Here is an 18,753-nt window from a genome sequence, read left to right on the forward strand (position 1 = left end):
GATTCATTCATGGCGTTCATTTTTCAAACACAAATTTCCCTTAGAGGGCAACACGCCGCTGTCCAAGTTTGCTATAGAACTTAATCAGAGCTGATTGTGGTGGATTTAAAATTCCCCAAATTATTTGTTATTCCTTCCTTCAAGAGGCAGACTGGAATTCCCCTTCCTGGAGCACGTGTTGGAGTTAGCAGCTTGCCTCTAACTGATAGGCTATAGCATGTGTGACATCCAAGGCCAGGTCATCAAGGGCTTTGCAGCTACCCCTGTAGGACCCCAAAAGCGGTGTCCTCTTGTGACGACCCCAGAAACACAGACTCCGGACCAGACGATGCAATAGAACAGGAGGTAATTTATTTCATTTGTACAAATGGGCCCCCTACTGCTGCAAGCAGCAAGCAAGTGAGAGGAGCCCCGAGCAGCTATCTTACACAGCTTTTAAAGGGCAAAACCACAAAATTAACATATTATAGGCTGGCGTAAGTTCATTGGATAATTTTCAGTAGCGGGCCTTGTATGGCAGTCTGAAGTGCTAATGTCGGTGGAAAAGTACTAGGTCAAAGGGATACATTAGAGGGAGGGGGTTTTTAGGAGACAGGAATAGGTTGCTACGGGCCTTGCAGCTTTCTTTGTTAACCTTGAGCAAGCGTAGGGAAGGGGCTTATCTACAAGGCAGGTGTTCTGTGTATCTCTGGTTAGTAGCTGACTGCTTTCTCTGTGAACCGGTTTACTCCCCATTTCCCAAGGCCGTCTCTGGAACGGTTTGTCTCAGGAGCCCCATTTTTTTTTTTTTTTTATGGTGGCTCTTGGCTCCTTTCATTCCCCCATTTTCTCTTTGAACTAATTTTAATCCTAAAATTGTGTGCCGTTAATGAGGGGTTTCAATACGGTCACTGGTGGCCAGGGCTTGATACTGTTGCGTGAGGACTAATGCCAATGATCAGCAAGCCAGGCCTTAGCATGTGGGCCCATGGCCAGCCATGGGTTTTTATATATATATATTTTTTTTTATTAAATTGAGAATGGCCTCTGTCTTAGGTTGCCCTCAGTCATCTCTGTCCTTACCCGTCATCGGTAACTCTGGCAGCTTGGCCTAGAGCCCTGTCTTAGGTTGGTACAGGATGCTGAGCGTCTTACCCGTCTTTGAGTACCATTCCAGCCCAACATTAGGTGAGAGATGAAACATACAGCCAAATATCAATTATTTTGATTACAAAGGAGGCTTGGTACGAAGTTTTAAATGATGAATTTCAGTCTATTCATACTATAGGGAAGTCAGCATAAAATGCAGAACACACGGAAGACATCCCATACAAAGTGGGAAAAGCAGTAGCAGTCCAGCCAACATTAATAACCAATGAATCCATTGAAACCCTTCAAATGAATAGTGGGTTAGTAATAAACATATGTTGTATTTTACTCTTATCAATAACAGACTCTATATATGGCACATTGTTAGTAATGTTAAAGTAATATCCCCCAGGTACAGGTTTACAACTTAAATGATCTTTTTAACAGCAAGTAATTGTTAGCTGCATGGCTTAAAAGCACTCCTGAGTGAACTTGATCCAATTCTTTGGCTATATTGGATAGCACAGTAGCAGTAAGATTGATTGCTTTGGTCACCAAACATGTAAGCCTTTATAGTCCACGATTATTTCCAAAAGCCAGTCCAGGAACACTTACTACTGATGCAGCCATGGCAAGGGCAGTGTCCTCTCCTATTAGGATGACGTTGTTATTGTAGTCTTCAGGTAAAGCACGCCACTGACGTGCTCTATCCGCTGCTGTAAATACAGATGTTAGCATCAGGGCCACACGGCCCAGGGAGCAATTGCAGAAAGGCATGTTGGTTACATGGAAAAACCCATCCCTTAGGAGCCCTTGTCCCATACCAGTACTGGATCAGGTCCATTCCATTGATTGGTGATAGGATCCCTCCATTTCACCACTGCTCTTTTTACAGCTGTTTTTAAGCAGTTAGAATTTAACAGAGACATCAAGAGAACATAATAGATTACTTTAACTCATTGCTTTAACAGAGGATCAGATTTTGATTTTATGTCAAAGAAAATAACCAAAGATTTCTTCTTTCCATAACATTTTGCGACTTTCTCACACCTTCTGTAACTTGCTCAAACCTTTCTTTTCTCTCCCCCCCTTTTTTTCATTCCAGTATAAACCAGCCATTAAGATAAACAATTTTTACAAATCATATCCTTTTAAAAGTATTTCTTTTTTTTTTAACTTTCCTTATCAAGAACACGCTTTTATGTTTGTGACCTTTTACATTAAAATGATGGTATCTGGGACTGTAGCAGTCAATGGGAGAGTAACTTTGTTTAATTCCCTGTAATTCACAGTCATTTTTCAGGTTTCATCTGATTTCTTAACATGCCAAATTAGATAATTCCTTTTAGTGATTATGGGAATCATCACTCCAGCACTAAGATAATTTTTTTTACTGTTTTAGATTTTTTCTCATATCCACCTGGAATTCTGTGTTGTTTACACTGAATAACCTTAGTTGGCCCTGGCAGCAGTACAGGAGCTTGATATAATTTTTTTACCACTATCTAGCAGTTTGACTCCAAAGGGCAGCATTTTTTTTTTTAATTTACATTTATCTTATATTGTTTTTTCTAATTGCTTACACATGCATCAGTATGCAGATAACAAAATCCATTCTCACCTCCCCAAAGCCTATAGTTTATCCCCCTTTTCTACCGGCACTGATAGCAAAACCTCAATAACTTGTGGAGGCTGTGCACTCCGTAACTTGCCATCCCAATTCTCACTCGATTCTGAGCAGAGAGCCCATTCCTTCACCAAAGAGGCGAACTGAAGGTCTTTTTAGCCAGGAACATCACAGGTTACACATGCAACTTCAGTTTTTCTTTTAAAGAAAGGCATTGCTTTGCATACTTGCAGATCCTGCCAACTACGCCAATTTGTGACAGTAAATTACTTTTTAGCTGTCTGCTGTGCACAGACTTAGTTACTTTTAATCTGCAAGAAATACGCTGCAAGCCTTGTAGTGCACACTAAAATTATTTACAGGAAAGATGGTAAAGGAGCATAGATTAACAGAATGTTGCAATAAACATGGCTCCATTGCTTTAATGATACTATAGCAAGATGGTCCACTGATCCCTGTAGGGAGGGCCTGAGGCTGGCCCCGCTTCCAGTTTCCTGAACTCTGTTTTTTAATGAATTACCTTCTTTATCAGTTTTGGAGTGACATTTATTGGCCCAATGCCTTCCCCTTTAGCACTGGAAGCAAATCCCAGGAAGAGCCTTATTTTGATTTTTGACTTCTGGACAATTTTTGTACATGTCCCTGTTGCCCACATTTATAGCACCCTCATTTATCAGGGATAGCCCTCCTTGATGATTTTTGTAATGACATACCAAGCAGAGCGTCAGGTCCTGAATGTCCTGTTATTAATCCATTTTGTTAATTTTTCATTAAAGGGACTGTCACAGAACACCTCAATCACAGTAGCCAATTGATCATGTAATCATTACGGGCACATTTAACATTCAGCTTGACTGCGTGTTCCCCCAGGATGAAACAGCAGCAACAGAGGCTTGCTCCGGCTCCCCCCTAAAGCCTCCAAGGACAAGGGTGGCTCATTGCCAAGATTTTAGGCAAGCAGTGCGTCCCATCTCGGGTCTTGGCCAGAGAGCCGAGACATGAAGCATGCCCACCTGTTTATCAGAAAACATTCCTTTATCCTCCTCCCCAGGAACTGGCCAGGCTCCCAAGGAGCAGGAGAAGGTCATTCGGCAGCAAAGTTTCTTGGTTACCAGAGCCAAATCTAGGTACAAGCCTCTCCAGCCCAAAAATTTGTCCTTACATTTGGCCCTAGAGTTGCATTGAGAGGTAGACATAATTAACACATTATAAGAATACAATCCACATTTTTCATACAAGTATACATCTAGCAATCAAACACAACAATAAAAACAGATGGGGGAGACAGTAAGAGATAAAGGACAACAAAAACAGTGACACACAGAACACAAATCACAAGCCGCGCGGCAACAGACCGAGACAAAACCGAAACTATCAGAAGGGAGCGGCAGTCTAGCCAGGCTCTCCCCTGGAAGAAAGGAAATTCCCTCTTTCCCTCCTTCCCAGACCACCACCGGAGCGTTCTCCAGGGTTGAACCAGGGGTCTCAGGACACGTCTGAAATCACAAGCCGCGCAGCAACAGACCGAGACAAAACCAAAACCAGAATTTCAGAAGGGAGCGGCCGTTTGGCCAGGCTCTCCCTTTGAAGAAGGGAAACACTCTCTTTCCCTCCTTCCCAGACCACCACTGGAGCGTCCTCCAGGGTTGGACCAGGGGCCTCACGACACGTCTGTCTTCCCCTTTGGTCCAGTCAGTACTGAGCCTGTACAGGCGCCCCAGGACGGATTCCACGTCGTCCTGGCAGACAAGGACAAACAGTACAAACCACAGTTACAACAATACACAAATAAGCAAACTTACCTCCGTCTGGCCGATGGAGTGTGGGAGTCTGGGGTCCCCCAAATCCCGGACGAGCCCCCATATGTAGGACCCCAAAAGCGGTGTCCTCTTGTGACGACCCCAGAAACACAGACTCCGGACCAGACGATGCAATAGAACAGGAGGTAATTTATTTCATTTGTACAAATGGGCCCCCTACTGCTGCAAGCAGCAAGCAAGTGAGAGGAGCCCCGAGCAGCTATCTTACACAGCTTTTAAAGGGCAAAACCACAAAATTAACATATTATAGGCTGGCGTAAGTTCATTGGATAATTTTCAGTAGCGGGCCTTGTATGGCAGTCTGAAGTGCTAATGTCGGTGGAAAAGTACTAGGTCAAAGGGATACATTAGAGGGAGGGGGTTTTTAGGAGACAGGAATAGGTTGCTACGGGCCTTGCAGCTTTCTTTGTTAACCTTGAGCAAGCGTAGGGAAGGGGCTTATCTACAAGGCAGGTGTTCTGTGTATCTCTGGTTAGTAGCTGACTGCTTTCTCTGTGAACCGGTTTACTCCCCATTTCCCAAGGCCGTCTCTGGAACGGTTTGTCTCAGGAGCCCCATTTTTTTTTTTTTTTTATGGTGGCTCTTGGCTCCTTTCACCCCCTAGGGGACTGCTGGCTGCCACGTCCTGAGGACCCACAGGCACCCTCTGGAGGTTCCTGTAGTGAGGAAGTAAGACCTCCTGCTGACAGCCATGGGCACAACACTTCTGAGAAGCAAAGCCCCTGGCCCCGGTCCAGCCTCCCATCACCCACAGCCCCTGCTGACCTCTCACTGCAACCGCAGGAGAGACCCTAAACCGCCCCCCGCAAGCCCCCCTGCCCCGTCCCTAACCCTCAGAAACTGGCTGTGTAACACGTTTATTGTGCTAAGTTGCTAACTCTGGGGACGAGTTATTACTCAGCCCTAGACAGCACACTAATGGCAGGTAAGATGCACTCAGTGTGTGTCGGTGGCGGGCTTCAGGCGGATTAGCTTACTTACACACCTCCTAGCAATCCTATGAACAGTTCCCATGATGAGCTGCACCTGGGGATGAAGAAACGCAAGGATACTGTGGGGAGCAACCCGGACTGGACTGAGTTACTGGAATTAAGACTTATTCTATGCATCTGCTCTCCCACAATATGGCGCTGGGAGAGGAGGCAACAGCTTCTACCCAGCTGCCTCTCACCAACTTGACAAGCTGCAGGACCTGCTCCTGATTGGAGGAGAGCAGCGTACTCGGCGTGTGGGTAGCAGAGTTGGGATTGGCGGAGGAGGACTATAAAGGAGGAGAGAGACGGCATGCACCAGGAACATCTAAGGGGAACATCTATCTGAAGGAACACCTGTGCAGCCCCCGAGAGAGCCGGCCGGCGGTGTGCCGCTCCCCCGCGGAAGTGGGGAATGTGGCAGGGGGAACCGCCCCTCCACGGAGGTGGAAGGGACAGTAGCCAACCCGGGAAGAACCAGCAGCAAACCCGGGGAGGGCCGAGCAGACGAAAGAACAGCGCAGGGTCCTGTGTCGTTCCTCCACGAAGACGGGGAGCGACAGATACAAAGTTAAAGTGGGCTTTAACTTTCTTGCCTGTGGTCACCCATCCCCCAGGTGCTGTGCTGGGTGCGAGTCACAGCTGCCCAACTTTCCCGTGACCGAACGAGAGTGGTCTCACCTAGGATGTCACACACACCCGCCCACCCCCAGCTGCGCCAGACCTCGGCCAGGGTGCTCTCCGTGGGCTCGGGCACAGCTCGGCTCTAGCTGGGGTTATTGTAACTGAGCTCGGTTCGTCCCTTTTCTCCTGAGTACTCCCTCCACCAACCGAGGGCGGTGCAACCTGTCTCAGGCTCCGCGTCGAAAGAACATCACCTAGTTAGGCACTAAGTGCTTTGCCCAGAATCCCAGTCTGGCTTTGAACCCAGGCAGCGTGACTCCAGAGGCCACACTCTTAACAATGTCACTGGCAAAAACCTGCTACCAACTGGCACCATGTTTCTGACTCCTGTTCTTGCCTGGCACAAGTGGTGCCTGGTTCACTGTGCCCACAGAAACCCCACAGATGGCAAGGCCGTGTGCAAGCCAGGCCATACCCCAGCCTCAGCCTGACCTCTCGCCCTCACCAGTCGGATTCAGATACTCATTCCTGCATCAACTGTTGCCCACTTCCTTGAAACAGTTTTACATTTTCTTCCTGTGTGGGAGGAATTGTGTCCCCATATCCCTAAAAAGATAGTTCGGAGGCCAGCAGAGTGGCACAGCAGGTTAAGCTGCTGCCTGGGACAACAGCAGCCCATATATATCTGAGCACTGGTTCATCCCTGCTGCTCCACTTACTATGCAGCTCCCTGCTAATGCACCTGGGAAAGCAGCAGAAGATGGCCCAAGTGCTTGGGCCCCTGCACCCACGTGGGAGACCCAGAAGAAGCTCCTGGCTCCTGGCTTCAGCCTGGCCCAGCCCTGGCCATTTGCAGACATCTGGAGAGTGAACCAGTGGATGGAAGATCTCTCCCTCTCTTTCTGTCACTCTGCCTTTCAAATAAATAAAATAAATCTTTTTTTTTTTTTTTAAGATATTTCCAAGTCCTTACTCCTGTTTCTGTGAACGTGACCTTATTTGGAAATAGTCTCTGCAGATGTGATTAAGGTAAGGATGTCTCAAGATGAGATTACCTGGATTTAGAGTGGACCCTCAATCTGAGGACCAGGGTCCCAATAAGAGAAAGTACAGATTTGAGACAAAGGGACATGGAGGGAAGACAGAGGCAGAGACAGGCTGAGGAATGCCAGCCGGGGACGCGGCAGCTGCAGGAGCCAGGTGGGCTGACGGCTTCATCACGGACTTCTAGCCTCCAGGATCACCAGAGGTTTCTGTTGTTTCAAGTTCCCCAGCGGGAAGCACAGAGACCTCGGTACCGTGGTCGCTGGTTTGTCTCAGCCCCAAACTCAGCAGCAGTGTTGCGGTATCAGCGGGAGTCAGGTGAGCTGTAGACTTCACTGCACATGTGGCTCCACCCACTACCCTGTGACGGTAACGTCACATTTCATAGCTAAAGCAGTGCTACAACCATTCCCATTCTGGTTTTTTTTTTCCTAAGATTTATCTATTTATTTGAAAGTCAGAGTTTCAGAGAGAGAAGGAGAGAGAGAAAGAGAGAGAGAGAGAGATCAATCTTATATCTCTTATATCTTCTGGTTCACTCCCCAGATGGCTGCAATGGCCAATGCTGAGCCAGGCTGAGGTCATTAGTCAGGAGCTTCATCCGGGTGTTCCATGGGGGTGCAAGAACCCAAGCACTTGGGCCATCTGCTGCTGCTTTTCCCAGGCCATTAGCAGGGAGCTGGATCAGAAGGCCACAGACCAGCGCCCACATGGCATGCAGGTGGCAGGTTTTTTTTTTTTTTTAAAGATTTATTTATTTATTTGAAAGGCAGAGTTATACTGAGGAGAGACAGACAGAGAGAGAGATCTTCCATCTGATGGTTCACTCCCCAGTTGGCCGTAACGGCTGGTGCTGTGCCGATCCGAAGTCAGGAGCCAGGAGTTTCTTCCAGGTCTCCCACGTGGGTGCAGGGGCCCAAGGACTTGAGCCATCTTGTACTGCTTTCCCAGGCCACAGCAGAGAGCTAGATAAGAAGTGGAGCAGCCAGGTCTCGAACTGGCGGTCATATGAGATGCCGGTGCTTCAGGCCAGGGTATTAACCTGCTGTGCCACAGCGCCAGCCCACAGGTGGCAGCTTTACCTGCTGTGCCACAGCACCGGCCCCCGACTCCCACTCTTTAACAGCTAACATTTGTCTCCAACATTGTCCAAGTGAAGGGTGCAGTGGTAGAAACAGTGTCGACTGTGGGTCTCTGGACTCCAAATCTTGAACTGTAGTCCCCAAGGAGAGCCTGGCAGGAAAACAAAGATAGTAGAGTGTGCTCCTTTGCCGCCTGTAACTTCATTTTCAAGTGTAGACACAGGGTGAGCATTTGGCACAGTGGCAGAGACATCTGCCTGCATTCCCTATCTGAGTTACTGGCTTTGAGTCTTGGCTTCACTCCGAGTTCCAGCTTCCTGTTCATGCGTACCTTGGGAGGCAGCAGGTGATGGCTCAAGTGTTTGGGCCTCTGCCACCCACATGGGAGACCTGGACAGAGTTCCCAGCTCTTGGCATCAGCCTGGGCCAGCTGTGGGTTTGCAGTCATTTGGGAGAATGCACCCCTGGATGGGTGATCTGTCTCTGTCTCTCTGCATTTCAAACAAATAAGCAAATAGGTAAAAATGTATTTTAAAAGAGAGAGAGATGCCAGGTACTCAATTTCAAAAGCAAATGAAATGCAGATCTGTGGGGATGTGGGGTGGAGTGGGAGCAGGGAGGTGGGGCCCAGGGTATCACCCTTCTGCTTTTGAGGTTACACTGCAAAGTCTAAGTCAAACATTGAAGTGACCCCTTCAGAGCCTTAATGATGCTGTAAATGCAATCTTGGTGTGACTTACACAGCTAGTAAAAATAAATGCTTCCACCAAAACACACACTCACCTCCCAGTCCGCATTGACATTGTAACGTTAAGCACAAACTTACCTGAACATGCGAGACCTCAGATGGTCTGGGTGCTGCATGCACACGAAGTGGGTGTGTGCATGTCTTGAGTGTCTTCTATTTATTTATTTACCGGAGAGGCAAAGAGAGGGGGGGGGGGGAGAAAGTGATTCCATTTAGTGGCTTACTCTCCAAATGCCTCCAAAAGCTGCTGCCAGGCCAGAGTGCAGCCAGGAGAAGGGTAGTAGGAACACAAGTACTCAAGACATCACCTGCTGCCTCCCAGCACGAGCACTCACAGGATGCTGGCATCAGGAACACAGTGAGGTGTGGAACCCAGATACTCCGATGGGGGGTGCGCGTGTCCCAGCACTGTCTTGCCTGCGCCTGGAGAGCATGTTTTAAGGACAGCTGGTCTTCCGGCTGGACAAGTGCCTCAGGACCTGATGCCTGGCTGGGCACCCCACCCCTGAACCTCACAGCCCGTGCAGGAAAGCACTTTCTAGACGCACTCCCTGGCCCATCCGTGTGGTTGAGCTCACGTGGACAGTCCCACTTGGGTCATCACCACTTCTCGTGTCGCAGGAGTGCCTGCAGGGCGGGGGGCAGGAGGGAGGCATGACGAAAGGAGAAAGGGAGCCCAAAAAGGAAGAGAAAGGGAATTCTAGAGAATCTAGGACCTAGAGAACCCAGCTTCATGCCCCGGCTCCCCTGCTCCGTGACCAGGTGACTATGCGGAATTCCTTAGTCTCTCGGAGTCTCCACTTCCTCGTTTTGAACTGAGGACAGCAGCGTCTTCAGATCACAAGGCTTTTTAGGTGTAACTCACCTAAAAACATCCAAACCTGCTGCCTGGACGAGATGCTCCTACGTGTTCCCTGGACGAGGGAGGAAGGGAGCAAAAGCCTGGCTTTTTCCCCGTGGGAGGATGGCCCTGGGGCTTGGGGGCCTTGAGTAGGGGACACAGAAGCAAGCTGATTCCCTCCAGAGGCTGTCGGTGCAGCTCTGCCTGCCTGCTTATTTATGTGGCAGGTTTTCGTCATTTGCCATCCACACTTAGGGGATGAATTCCCTGGGAAGCACAGGCAGTCACAAACCAGCCAGCCAGACGACAGACACAGATAGCAGCAGCCAGGGCTGTAACTCCTACCCACTGACAGCCCTGCCACGGTGCTGAAAGCGCCCTTTCAAAGTCAGCAACAATAAGTTACAAGCCGCTGTGTGTGTGAAGGGCAGGAGAGAGGCGGCCAGAGGAGGGGGCAGCTAGCCCCGCTCTTTGTGCTGATGCACAGCGGGGAGCCGGGGCCCTGCCAGGCTGCACCCCAAGGCCCCCCTTGCTCTTTAGGGACGTGATCCTGGTTTTCCAATTTATAGAATACATGTTTAAGTCTTTAATTTTCTCTTTGTTTGCACACAGTACCTTTGGAATCTTTGAAATTGTCTTAACTAGAATGTAAACACGTTCAGCAACCATGGAAACAGGGTGGTGGTGCTCAGAAAGTTAAACATAAGGGGCTGGCGTTGTGGCTTAGTGGCCTAAGCAGCCACCTGCAGCGCCGGCATCCCCTGTGGGCGCCGGTTCGAGTCCCGGCTTCTCCATCTCCGAGCCAGCTCTCTAATGCACCTAGGAAAGCAACAGAAGATGGTCCAAGTGCTTGGGCCCCTGCACCCACATGGGAGACCTGGAGTAAGTTCCTGGCTCCCAGCTTTAGCTTGGCCTACCCGCAGCTGTTGGAGACATTTGGGGAGTGAACTAGAGGATGGGAGACCTCTCTGTCTCCCCCTCCCCCACCCTGTAACTCTGCCTTTCAAATAAATAAAATAAATCTTAAAAAAAAAAAGTTAAACATAGAATTACCATATGATCTGGCAATTCCACTACTAGACACCGGAAAACTGGTGCTCAAAACAGTATGTGGACTTCCTGCTAGCTAGGTCCCTAGGAACTAAACTGTAACCTGAAGATGACCACAGAGGGAGAACCCAGGGGGCGGGGTATATGAGGGCGGAGCATCTGGAGGCGGAGCCCACCAACCCAGGGCCCCGCAGCCTTGGCCCTAGTGCCCTGATGACTGGCGTCTCCCCAGTACAGGGAACCCTGCCCTTGCAGAAGCCTGGGGAAGCCCTGGCAGATTTTCTGTTTTGTCCCTGCCCCTTCGGGGTACTGCACCATCCGTGGGGAATGCAGGCTCCAAAATTCCCAAAGCTGGCTTCAACTCCTGGCTCCTGCTGCCCCGCTGTGGCTCCCACCTCCGACGCATCACTTCTGCTCCACCCAGCGCCTGGAGACCTCGCAGCCCGAGCTCAGTCACCGCTTTTCCCTCTGCCGCCCGCCAGCGCTGTGTTTCCGGGGCACGAGCCCCTCTTCTGTAGTCACGCCCCACTCCTGAGGGCTGGCTCTGGTCGTGCTTACGGGACTTGGGTAATTCTTAATCCTTTCCCTCCCAGCCCCCAGCCCCTTTGCCCTCCATCCACACAGGCATATGACCAGGGGCGGGCCCCCGCACAGGAGAGATATAAAAAGGACATTGTATCTGAGACTCTGAGCCCTCAGCTCAGATTTCTACCTCCCACGGCTCAATAATCAGGCTCGGGGTGTCACATGAGGACCCGTGACACTCCCCCCCGCCCTCGCCTCGCCCGGGCCCAGATGGTCTTCCGTTCTGCTGCAGACTGGACAAGCGGCTTGGGACAAAGCTTCTCACTGGCTGACCTCTAGGCAACCCTCATGGCGGCCTCACCTCGCCTGCTTGAGAGCCGGCTCCCGAAAAGTCGGGCATTTCCTGGATTCCGCAATCCAATCTTCATTTGCTCCTAATGATGGCTGTTATTTCTGGGCGCCCTTATCTTGGGCTAAGTGAGTCGTTTCATTTCATCCTCCTAACGATCCCCACCTGAAAGACCATTGCCCTGGCTCACACAGATAGAGCACCAGGTAGCAGGTGTCCTGCTCCAGCTGTGTGTCATTAACTCATCTGTCACCACTGCGGTGCAAGGCGGAGAGGCTACAGTCATCCTCCACTACGTGGGACTCAGAGAGGTTGAGCAAGTGGCTCTGGGGTCACTTGCCCAGCCAGCAAATGACAGATTCAAGTCCGGGGTGTCTCTGGCTCCCGAGGTGGCTGGCCATTCTGCTACACTGCCTCCTGTTGTTACCAAAACTGGTCCCACTTGCAGTTTCAGCAGCCCGAGGCTACCATTACAGATCGATAGGATGTGCGCCAGACGGGCCCGGCTCGCCCACGTGCATTCCCGAGGCGCTGAAGGACAGACTACACTGATTGATTTCTCCTCTGGGTCTTTAAATGTCAGTGTGTGCGTGACCACTTCAGACCTTGGGCACGAAATAAAATGCGGAAGAAAAAGACCTGCTGGTGTGGGGGATGAGAGGGGAGGGGGCAGACGCAGAGAAGTGGCCGGGAGCGTGCATGTGTGGGCTTCCTGGGCAGTGAGGAGGGGCCTCTTGGGACTAGTAGGGGACAGAGTGGGGTGGGAGCTGTGCTCTTGACCTTGGACTGCTACTGTGAAGCCATCTGTGGCATGACACCCACCGGAAGAGATGGGTCTTAACCCAATTTAGCTGCCTCTATACATATCGATCAGTCCCTGTTAGGAACTGCTCACTTAAAAGACCAGCCTGGCCGCCTGCACAGGCTCATCACCACCCACACCGTGTGACGGCACAAAGACAGCTCAGCCCGCCTCGCAGACCCAGGAACTCACCCAGGCCCCCTCCTGTCAGCAGCCCCCGTCGCACCGCTCCTGGAATGCCCAGTTCAATCATTCACGGCTGTAGGAGCCCAGGAGACAGGCACATGACCGAGACAGGGTGTCCTGCCCATACTTAGGCAGCCCGGAAGGGAGAACTGGGTGGGATAAGGAGGGACGCAGAAATATACCCAAGATGAATTTCAGGTGTGTTGTGTGCAATAGAAGACAATGATGTAACGTGAGAGGGACTTGCAGGAGGAGACAAGGGAAGGGGGAGGTAGCCCAGGAGGGCCTCTCCGAGGAGGTGACGTTTGAGCAGGATTCTAATTGGTGAGCCCACTCTGAGACCTGAAGAAAGAGCTCTCGAGTCAGGGAGCGTGGCTCACTCCAGACTCTGCAGCAGGAACAGACTTGGCCTAGGGGCCGTGAGAGGGCGCATGTGATGAGCAGCAGGGTGCCAGGCGGTGAGTGAGCGAGCAGAGGGCAGATGGGGCAGATCCCCAGTGCCTGCTGCTTTGTCCCGGTGGGATGGCTGTCCCTCACAGACAGCCCAGGTTCACCAGCAGGCCCTGGTCTAGCTCTTCCTCCCCTTCCCACCCGTATCAGTTCTGGCTTGACCCCTTGGCCTCACAGCCTGGGAAAGAGTCCAGAGAGGAGATTCTCACCCAGCCATGCCTTAGAAGAATGTCCAAGGTGGGGCGCCGAGGGAGGATGCCAGTGGCTGGGAGACCGGAGCGATGTCCTGATCTTCTGGGGCCCCCTGAGCCCCACATCACCTCCCAGCTGAGCGTTCAATCATCCAAATGTGCTCTGGGCTGTGTCTCGGAGCCTCTGATCCTGCTGGCCAAAGCTGGGCCACTTGGAGAAATCCACTCCTTTGTCTGGCATAAGTGATTCCGATTGCGTGAAGACTTTCCCAACTCCCACCCCCATGGAAGTGCAGGGTTAGGTGTTTTAGGTTTTGTTTTTTAAATTAAGAGGCAGAGTGAGAAAAACCCATAGGATGAGAAACCAAGAACTCCCATCTGCTGGTTCATGCACGCCATGTCCCTGAGGGCCCAGGGCTGGGTTGGGCTAAACCTCAATCCAGGTCTCCCGTACAGGCGGCAGGGACCCAACTTCTTGAGCCATCGCTGCTGCCTCGCAGGCTCTGCCCTGGCAGGGAACTGGAGCCAGGAGCCAGAGGCGGGTATCAAAGCTGGGTACTCAGCTATGGGACAAGGGGTCTTAATCGTTTGGCTGAACACCTGCCCCTGGGTTGGTGTTTTAAATGCATCTCTGGCACTTGTTTGAAGATGCACTTGACCTTTCATTTCCTTTTGTCTGCTCTTGGGGTTTTCTGGGTACCCATCTCTTCCATCACACCACAGGGTCCCCGGGCAGCAGGAACTCACATGTGAGTCCTGCCACGTCCCGGCTGGGAGGCTGTCGCTCCCCGTCTTCGTGGAGGAACGACACTAAGTCCTGCCTAGGCTTCATATCCGAGTCACGGCACCATTATGTCGCTCCCCTTCTTCATGGAGGAACGACACTAAACCCTGCCTAGGCTTCATATCCGAGTCACGGCACCATTATGTCGCACCCCCTCTTCGTGGAGGAACGACACAGGATTCTGCGTTGTTCTTTCGTCTGCTCGGCCCTCCCCGGGTTTGCTGCTGGTTCTTCCCGGGTTGGCTACTGTCCCTTCCACCTCCATGGAAGGGCGGTTCCCCCTGGCCACTTTCCCCACTTCCTCAGGGGAGCAGCACACCACCGGTCGGCTCTCTCGGGGGCTGCTCAGATGTTCCTCAGGTGTTCCCCTTAGATGTTCCTGGTGCATGCCGTCTCTCTCCTCCTTTATAGTCCTCCTCCGCCAATCCTAACTCTGCTACCCACACGCCGAGTACGCTGCTCTCCTCCAATCAGGAACAGGTCCTGCAGCTTGTCAAGTTGGTGAGAGGCAGCTGGGTAGAAGCTGTTGCCTCCTCTCCCAGCGCCATATTGTGGGAGAGCAGATGCATAGAATAAGTCTTAATTCCAGTAACTTAGTCTAGTCCGAGTTGCTCCCAGTTGCTCCCCACAGGAGGCCTTCAGCAAGGCACTTCATCTTTCAGATCCTGACTGCCTGTGAGTCCCCGAGAAGCAGACCTTGACCTTAACATCAGGATCAGAGGCTTATTGGGAGGTGGATCTAGGAAATACCAGTGGGCAACATGTGGGGGAGAGGGACGGGGAGCAAGACAGACAGGAAAGAAACCCAAATAGGTTACACTAAACAAAGTTACCATGACGGTAACTGAAGTTCAATCCTACTGGGTGACCTTGGGACACAATGGAAGAAATGGTGTCTAACCTGGCTGCCCACTACCATTGCCTGGGAGCCATAAAAACTGTGGGTGCCTGAGTCCTATCCACAGAGAGTCAGAAGCATTTGGCCTGGGATGTGGTCTGGTCCTCGAGATTTTTCTTAGGTTCCACAGGAGATCTAATGTGCAGCCAAGATTGGGGTCATCTGACTAGAAGGTCCTCTCAGGGCTGTCCCAGCCAGCAGGCGAAAAACTAGGACATTTATGCCAGCTCTGCCTCCGTCTTCGGTGGGAGATATTTCTGGCTTAGTCTGTGCATGGTCCAGCCTGCTCTTATGTCGGGAAAACAAGCAAACCAAGCTCCACAGATGTTCGCGGCCAGCAGGGTGAATATGTAGAGCGTTGGGGCCTGCTGTATGCATCTTTCATCTGCAACGCTGGAGTGATGGGGCAGGCTTTAGCACAGCAGGTAGAGCACCACTTTGGAGGCCTGCATCCCCCGTGGAAGTGCCTGGCTCTGCTTCCGATCCCAGCTTCCTGCTGATGTGCACCATGGGAGACAGCAGGTGCTGGCTCAAGTACTTGGGTCCCTGCCACCCATGTGGGAAACCAGGATGGAGTTCTAGGCTCCTGGCTTCAGTCTGGCCTAGCCCTGGCTGTTTCGGGCAATCAGGGAGTGAACCAGCAGATTAAAGATCCCTCCCCACCTATCTCTGTCTCTCTGCTTTTCAAATAAACAACTATTTTTGAAAATAAAGTGGGGCTGAGGATCTTGTGAATGTAAGGATTAGCGATGTCTGCGAAGCGCCTGGCCCACGACAGGCACCTGATGGACGTGGTCGAGGATGTTGCTGTGGTTACGGCTGCCTCCCTCCAGCATCCAGCCGGGGCTCTGCGCATGGTGGATGCAGGCGTCAGTCATTCCCTAAGGCTCTGCTCCCCAGCACCAACGCCGGCAACCTGAACCGATGGCGCTGCTGGGACCCATCACTCAACCCTGCGATTCCTGAGACACTGAAGCAGCCTTCCCCTAGACGATTCGGTATTTTTAACCCTGGCTGCACATTGGAGTCAGCTGAGAATTTGAAAAGAAAATACAAACCCGGGGCCCACTCCCAGGGGGTTCTAGTTTAATTGGTCTGGGGTGAGGTCTGGGCGTTCTGGGTTTGCAACAGCTCCCCGGGAGGTTTCCACCTGGCAGGCTGGATGATTAACCAAGGGCGCACGCCGGGCTGGGAGGGGGCTGGGGCCAAGCAGGGATAGGATGCATGCAGCATCCTCCCCTCGTATCCCCCCGCTCCGTTCTTTCCTCTGCTGCCTCCTCAGTCTCAGAGACTCCAGCGTCCAGGAAAGAGGCAGGCGGGGGCCCTAGTGGACGTAAGTGCTGCTGTCCCTGCTCCAGAGGGCAGCCCCCCACCGCCACATGGGCACCTGCTTCCTCCAGCTTATGTGTGTCCTCCCCGTGTCCAGCTTGCCCAGCTCCTCCCTGAGCGTCCCCGCCTCGGTGAGGCGTGGGGACACTTCTTGTCCCAAGAAGAGACCAAGGCAGGACACCTGTGCCCTGGAGGGCCCTGGTGAGAGCCGCGCCCTTGTTGTGGAGCTGGGGGGAAGGGCACATCCTTGGGCGTGGGAGGGTTTTCTGGGGAAGTCTCACGGAGAGTGGCAGGAACAGAAGTCACCAGGCAGCGAGTGGGAGAACCAGCAGTAGAGCCATCGTGATGTTCCAGGCCGGCTGCAGGGCACTGCTCACATCACCAGTAATGGCTCCGTGAGAGCTTCCGGGCATGATGTACCCACTGTGTGCCCGGACCCCTGGGAGCGCTGGTTTCATCTCAGAGCACTCGGGGGAGGCACACACTTTTATCATCTCCCTTTCACAAGTGAGGACACTGAGGCCGAGGGAGGTGAAGTGACTTTGCCCCAGGCCACCCTGCGGTGGAGCCAGGATGGCGGCACAGGGGCTCCTCCCTCGCCGCCCCGTCACCCACCACGATACAGGCGTGATCACCACGCTCTTGCTGATCAGACCTCCAAGCAGTCACAGTCATGCATGGGGCTAGGAAGCGGCTCTGGGGCCAGTCCTGGCCTGCCTGGGCGTGCAAACCCCCTTGCGCCTTTGCCTCCATCCACTCCCACAGTCCAAGCCCCTTCTGTGACCCACTGTGCTTGGGCATGTCCTGATTCTCCCAAGCATTTCCTCCCCCGCTGAAGACCAGGCACTGCCAGCTGCCTGCTCAGCCACAGTGGGGGCCTCCATCTCCTAGGCCCCTGCAGGAACTTCCATGGTCATCAACTGTCCCACAGAAGTGGCACGGCCTAGTGGGACAGGCCTAGTGGCAGGCCCCAGGGGGACAGCCCGATGTTTCTGTGGAGATGTCTTGCCAGCTATCATGGCTCCAGGGAGGTCTGGGTCTTGCTGTGGTAAGCACAGCCCAGCCTGTACCCGGCACCCAACAGCTTCTTGATACCCAACCGCACAGATAAAGCAGGATCCAGTCCCCTCTCCCTGCCCAGACCCAGAGCCCTGTCCCTTTGAGAAAGTCCAGGAAGTTTCTCTCCACCCTGAGAAAACACTGTTGCCAACCTCAGGGCTGGTAATGAACCAAATTACGCTGAATTAATTGGATGTCATTAGCAGTGTCAGGGAGGGGGTGGGGAGCAGCAGTGGCCTGGAGAAGGCAAGGCGGGGGCAGGACAGACAGTCCACGACGTGAAATGCCCTGCACAGCGGTGCCGGGGAACGCCTCGCTCTCAGCCCTCGCCCAGGCCACCCAGACCGCCCTCTCCCTTCAGATGCCACCTCTGGGTTGAAACTGGACTCCCAGCCCACAGCTTTGAACTTTGTGCCTCCAGGTGCACAGGAGCCATAACTCAGGCTGGGTGGGAAGAATGAGCCAGCCCCAGCACCCCGCCCCCCCCCCCCCAGCTTCAGGGTCAAATTACAAAGGAGCCAAGAGGCCCCTTCCCTTGGCCTGCATCCCACTTCCTACACTGGAGAAGTCCATGCTGCTCCTGAAGTCTAGTCACAGTTTGGGCTGGCTCTGTGGGCATGGGGGTGGGGGGTGGGGCAGCACAGAGCGAGTCCCAAGACCAGAGTCTTATCCCAGCTCTGCTAGAAATGAGTTGCGTGACCCTGGGCATCACTCCCCTTTCTGAGGGCTGAGGGCCTGGGGATGAACAGCTCAGCCCCATCTGACGGTCTCAGACACAGGGGCGATCCTGAGGGCATGCACCTGGCGAGATCTGTGGGCGGGGCAAAAGCAGCTCGCCTGCTCCCAAGTACCATTCCTTTTCAAATGAATGAAGAACTGATGGTATCTGTTATTAATAAAATAAGCATTTATTTTAAAGCAGTTGCTGAGTTCATAGGAATTTTTGGGTCATTTTAAAAATGAATATCTAAGGAGCAGAGAGACAGAAAGCTTCCATCTGCCCACTCCCCAAATGCCAGCAACTGAACCCAGGCCTCCCATGTGGGTGCCAGGAACCCAATTTCTTTCTTTCTCTCTCTCTCTCTTCCTTCCTTCCTTCCTTCCTTCCTTCCTTCCTTCCTTCCTTCCTTTCTTTCTTTCTCTCTCTCTCTCTCTCTCTCTCTCCCTCCCCCCCTTCTTTCCTTCCTTCCTTCCTTAAGAGGTAGAGTTACAAACAATCAGAGGGAGAGACAGAGAGAAAGGTCTTCCATCCGCTGGTTCACTCCCCAAATGGCCACAACTGCCGGAGCTGTGCCAATTCGAAGC

At 52.3% G+C, this 18,753-nt stretch overlaps 1 long non-coding RNA gene across 4 annotated transcripts; it reads right to left on the minus strand.

Annotated features, from left to right (window-relative positions):
- Nucleotides 1–7,771: 7,771 nt before the first annotated feature.
- Nucleotides 7,772–14,788, minus strand: LOC127484363 (uncharacterized). 4 transcript variants are annotated; one of them, XR_016224130.1, is made up of 5 exons: nucleotides 11,762–12,735; nucleotides 9,293–9,407; nucleotides 9,063–9,137; nucleotides 8,237–8,387; nucleotides 7,772–8,119 (listed from the first exon to the last, which is right to left on the minus strand). It is a non-coding gene; the product is annotated as an uncharacterized LOC127484363 (long non-coding RNA). The 4 variants fall into 4 exon arrangements; XR_016224128.1 differs by having other exon boundaries at nucleotides 7,772–8,387; XR_016224131.1 differs by lacking the exons at nucleotides 9,293–9,407; nucleotides 11,762–12,735 and adding an exon at nucleotides 12,744–14,788 and having other exon boundaries at nucleotides 7,772–8,387.
- Between the last annotated feature and the right edge of the window lie 3,965 nt (nucleotides 14,789–18,753).

Source organism: Oryctolagus cuniculus, chromosome 17 (assembly GCF_051225735.1).
Source record: "Oryctolagus cuniculus isolate XC-2025 breed Fujian yellow rabbit chromosome 17, ASM5122573v1, whole genome shotgun sequence".
Classification (NCBI taxonomy): Eukaryota; Metazoa; Chordata; class Mammalia; order Lagomorpha; family Leporidae; genus Oryctolagus; species Oryctolagus cuniculus.